General features: G+C 45.6%; 1 pseudogene; it reads right to left on the bottom strand.

Annotated features, from left to right (window-relative positions):
• LOC108308150 overlaps positions 1 to 879 on the bottom strand; it is a 32170-nt pseudogene extending 31291 nt beyond the window's left edge.
• Between the last annotated feature and the right edge of the window lie 4454 nt (positions 880 to 5333).

Genomic DNA, 5333 nt, shown 5'->3' with positions numbered 1-5333 from the left:
AAAAAAAAAAAGTATATATATATTTTTGTTATTGTTGTCTGTAATCTAAGAATAAATTTTGCCTGCTCCAAGGTTGTGAAGATATTCTGTTTTCTTCTAGAAGCTTTATCACTCAATGACTTTGTTATTTCACATTATACACAAACATTAATTTGAAACGAAGGTAAGACGCTCCAGTTTGAAAGAACATTAGCCCAGATGAAAAGGTTTTATAGGTAGTAGGGAAGTAGAACCTGAGGCTTGCAAGCCAAGCAAGGCCAAATGGTGGAGGGCCTGGAATCTCAAGCTAAAGACTGAGGACTTCTTTCCATGGACGACGGAGAGAGGCTGAAGAGTTCGACAAGACAGTCATAAGTTAACAGCTGGGGAGAAAAGTGAGTGCTTGGAGACTCGGTGGTGGTGATTTAACGTCTCCCATCTGCATACTTTGAGAAGTGTTTTTTGAGCTCACTTCTTGCCCTGATTTTCTGTGATTCTTCCTTCCCAAAAAGGGGCATTGAGGCAGGAGCTACAATAGTCTTTCAGTCTGCTAAAGCCAGGGCAGAGACTGCCAGATCCTTAGTCCTCGGTTTTGACCTAAACAGTGGGTCAGATTGCTGGGGATGGGGTGGGCATCAAATATCTAATCGCCTGTGAAGTAAGGTTTGGGGAAAGTAGAGAACAAGTGCCTCCTGCTCTCTCATGCAGAGCCCGAAGAGAAATAACAATTTCCCTGGCATTTCGAGTCCATACCTCCACCTCTCTGCTAGTGTGCCAAGCCTGTCCAACTTCTTTCTTGTCACAAAAGAGAAGGGTCCCTCCACATTTTAGGGCTAAATCATCTGTCACACTTTTGATCTCATCTCCCTCTGGCTTCTCTGCTTCTTCTTCCTCCAACATTTCAACCCTCCCTCTCCTGCCCTATCTCCAAGCCTACCTGCACTTTTTTTTTTTTTTTTTTTTTTTTTGAGACAGAGTCTCACTCTTTTGCCCAGGCTGGAGTGCAGTGTTGCAATCTCAGCTCACTGCAACCTCTGCCTTCCAGGTTCAAGCAATCTGCCTCAGCCTTCCAAGTAGCTGGGACTACAGGCACCCACCACCATGCCTGGCTAATTTTTGTATTTTTAGTAGAGACAGGGTTTCAGTATCTTGGCCAGGCTGGTCTTGAACTCCTGACCTTATGATCCACCCACCTCAGCCTCCCAAAGGGCTGGGATTACAGGCATGAGCCACCACACCTGGCCACCTAGCTGCACTTCTTTTAAAAATCCTGAATTAAGCTCAGATGCCCCTTAGCACTCCTCTACCCCTGCTTTCCCCTTCCAGAATTCTCTCCAGTTATACATAACTGCTGCCTTCACCTCTCACATATCTGCTCATTTCTCAGGTCCTGACAGTAGAGGGCCTACCCTCTATCACCTTCCAGAAACTTCAGATACTATGAATAATCTCCGTCCTACCAGCCCGGTGCCTCATCAGTCCTCATGTTCTCCTCTCCATGGTGTTCGGCCGTGTTGCCTTCCCTGTCTCTGGATGGACCCTCCTTTCCCTTCACTCCCGTTTCACTGCTTTTCCTTCCTTCATAGCCATTCCCCATCATTGCTTGATGGCCTCAAGGAGAGTCTGGAGGACACCAGATGGAAACACCCCAACTTCTCACCTGCAAACCTGGAAATTCTTCCTAACCTGCACTTCATTTTTCTGGTTAAAATGGAACTTGTCTCTTTGCTGACCTGAACCCATTCCTCATCTGGGAGGGAATCCCATCTCCTCACCTCTCTCTAACAATTATCCTGCCATCTTGTTGAGTCTTCAATCTCTTCCTCTCCGCTGTTCTTTCTCAAAATCATGAAAAGAATCCTTAAGCCTCCATCTCTTTAAAAAACTCTTTTTTCACTTCCTTTTATACCTGATTCACAGTCAAACTTCCTGAAAGTGTCATGTATACCTCTTATCTCCCCTCACACCCTTGTCACTCCTCTGTCCTCTGAACACAGTCTCATCAAGATTATTAATGACCTCTGTGTTGCCCAAATCTCTTGGACTTTTGTTGCTTCTTTGACTTACTCTCAACAGCTCTGATGTTATTCACCGTTTCCTGCCTCTCCTCTCCCGGCTTCTCCTGCCCGGACTGCTTCTTCTCTGTGCCCCCGACATGACCTCTCTCTCCCTGTCTCTTTCCCCCTACTCTCTTTCTCTCTCTATCCACCTCTCTCCTTTCTCTCCCTCTCTCTCCTCCCTATCTCTCTTTCTCCCTCTCCCTCCATCTCTCTGTCTCTCTGTCTCTTTCCTCCCTGTCTCTCTTTCGACGTCTCCCTCCCTCCATCTCTCTTTCTCCTGTGCAGTGGTGGCACTCCCTGCACTCCTTGGCCTTCTGGCTTGGGCCTTCTTCCTTCCCTCACTTTCCCTGAGTGATCCCATCCACTCCTTAAGGATTTACTGAGCACCCAACGTGAATCAGGCAACGTTCCAACCCCTGAGGTATCACAATGAAGACAAAGTCCCAGCTCTCATAGAGCTCACATTTACCAAGGTGTCAATTCTGTCTGGATGCCCATGACGCCAAACTGTCTCCTGCACAGATCGCTCTCTCCTCTCTTCTTGACATCTCTACTTGGCCATCCACATATAAGTCACACTGGACTTGTCCAGAGGTAAAATTGTCATCCCTACTGTCTTCTGGACCAGCTCATCTTCCCATCTTCAATCACCCAAACCAGGGGCTGCTCTTTGCCTTCGTTCATCATCTTTGATTCTTCACTTTCATTCTCGCCTTCAATCCAGCCTATAACCAAGTCCTGCCAATTCTACCTCCCAATCCTCCCAAATGCCTCTAGCATCTACTCACTGCCCTTTACACCCAACGCTGTTACCCTGACTTGAACCTGTATCCCCTCTTCCCTGGTTCCCACCAGGCAACGCTGTGATTTTATTCTCTCTCCCACCACACCCTTCAATACCTTATCTGCACTGTGATCAGTCATTTTCTAATGTACCTACCAAACTGATTCCACCATCTCCCGCTTAAAATTCTTCATTGCCTTTTTTTGTTCTTTTTGAGATGGAGTCTCACTCTGCTGCCAGGCTGGAGTGCAGTGGCGTGACCTCTGCTCACTGCAACCTCCATATCCCGGGTTCAAGCAATTCTCCTGCCTTAGCCTCCGAGTCTGGAATCACAGGTGTCTGCCACCACACTCAGCTAATTTTTTTATTTTTAGTAGAGATGGGGTTTTACCATGTTGCCCAGGGGGGTCTTGATCTCTTGACCTCGTGATCCGCCCGCCTTGGCCTCCGAAAGTGCTGGGATTACAGATTTGAGCCACTGTGCCCGGCCTCTTCATTGCCTTTAAAATCAAGCCCTTAACATGGCTCCAGCCCACCCCTCAGTGCCTCTCCCCACCACCCACTTCACTCTCAGCTCTCCTGACACACACACTAAGCTTTTTTTTCCAGTGCCCTGGATGTGCCACGCTCCCTCACACCTCCTAACCTTGAGAGTGCTGTTCCCTCAGCCTGGAAGTCTTCCTCACTCCTGACCCACACCTCCTCACCTGGCTAACTCCTATTTACATCAGTCTCTGCTCAAAGGTAACTTCTAGAGTACTTTCCATTAAGGCTGTTGTCTGTGACAATTGCCCCTCTATGTACTTCAGTGTCGTACTGTGTTACCCACACTATTATGGTCATCTGATTTCATGTATTATTTTCTGTGTTCCTCTTCCACGAGACTTTAAAGCACAGGGAGGCAGGGACAAAGCCTGCATCACTCACATTGTGTCATCGTGTTTCCAGCCGTCAGAAAATACCAATCAAGAAATAACTGTCGAATAACGAATAGTTTCTTGCCTTGCTCCTCCTGCCCTCTAAGTGCAGACATTGCTTAAGATTCATGTTTTCCAGCTTTGCTAGCTTTCCCTCTTCACATTTCATGGATTCCTATTGCTTCAATGATTGGATATGTGTGAAGAAGCCTCCAATCTACCCCCAAGCTAGACAGCTCTAAGTTCCAAGACTGCATTTCCAATCTCATCCTAGACATTTATGCTTGGAGGTTTTTCCATCATCTCAGATGAAAGATATAAAACATTAAAAGCATGCAAAGGATATATGTACAAGGACGTGCAATGCAACATAGTCTATTATACAGAAAAACTGGAAACAACCCATATGTGCATCAAAAGGGAATTGGGTAAATAAATAGTGTACCACTGTGCAGACTAAAAAGATTTATGTACTGATGTGAAAAAATGTCCATGATATAGTGTTCAGTAAAAAAACAGGCTTCAGCAGGGGGCAGCGGCTCACAAATTCCAGCACTTTGGGAGGCCAAGGCGGGCAGATCATGAGGTCTGGAGATTGAGGCCATCCTGGCCAACATGGTGAAACCCCGTCTCTACTAAAAATACAAAAATTAGCTGGGTGTGGTGCCGGGTGCCTGTAATCCCAGCTACTTGGGAGGCTGAGGCAGGAGAATTACTTGAACCCAGGAGGCAGAGATTCCAGTGAGCCAAGATCGCACCTCTATGCTCCAGCCTGGTGAGAGAGTGAGACTTTGTCTAAAAAAAAGTATAGTGGACTTCATCTGTGTAAATACATACAGTGCTCTTTTGAATAATTTTCCCTTTCTTTGATCCCAAAGTCAATGATACTCATTTGTATGTTCAACAATGGATTTTATAATGCATACTTCAAATGAATGTGTAAGGGAATTGAAAAAAATACTAGCTATTATCTATTAAGAGACTCCTGTTAAACACACACACACACACAGGTTTCAGAACTATAGAGTTTAATTTTATTCAGTCATTCAACATGTGTTTATTAAGTACCTATTATGTGCTAGTTTCTGTTCCAGGTACTGGGGATATGCAGAGAGCAAGGCAAAGTCCTTAATCTCACAGGTTTTTTTTCTTTTTTCAGACGGAGTCTTGCTCTGTCACCAGGCTGGAGTGCAGTGGTGTGATTTCGGCTCACTGAAACTTCTGCCTCCCCGTTTCAAGCCATTCTCCTGCCTCAGCCTCCTGAGTAGCTGGGACTACAGGCATGCGCCACCATGCCCAATTATTATTATTATTATTATTTTGTATTTTTAGTAGTGACAAGGTTTTACCATGTTGGCCAGGCTGGTCACAAACTCGACCTCAACTGATCCACCTGCCTTGGCCTCCCAAAGTGTTGGGATTAAAGATGTGAGCCACCACACCCAGCCACTCTCACAGTTTTCTAAATAGACAATAAGCAAATAAATAGACATAGAATTAAACATCAAGTAATGATAAGTGCTATGAAGAAACTGAATTATGACATGTGCTATTCTGGGTAGGATGCTTAGGGATTAGTGACAGTTGAGCAGA

This window comes from Cebus imitator, unplaced genomic scaffold, assembly GCF_001604975.1.
Source record: "Cebus imitator isolate Cc_AM_T3 unplaced genomic scaffold, Cebus_imitator-1.0 Scaffold83, whole genome shotgun sequence".
Classification (NCBI taxonomy): domain Eukaryota; kingdom Metazoa; phylum Chordata; class Mammalia; order Primates; family Cebidae; genus Cebus; species Cebus imitator.
Note: the sequence above shows the minus strand (reverse complement) of the source record. Positions and strands in the feature narration are given on the sequence as shown.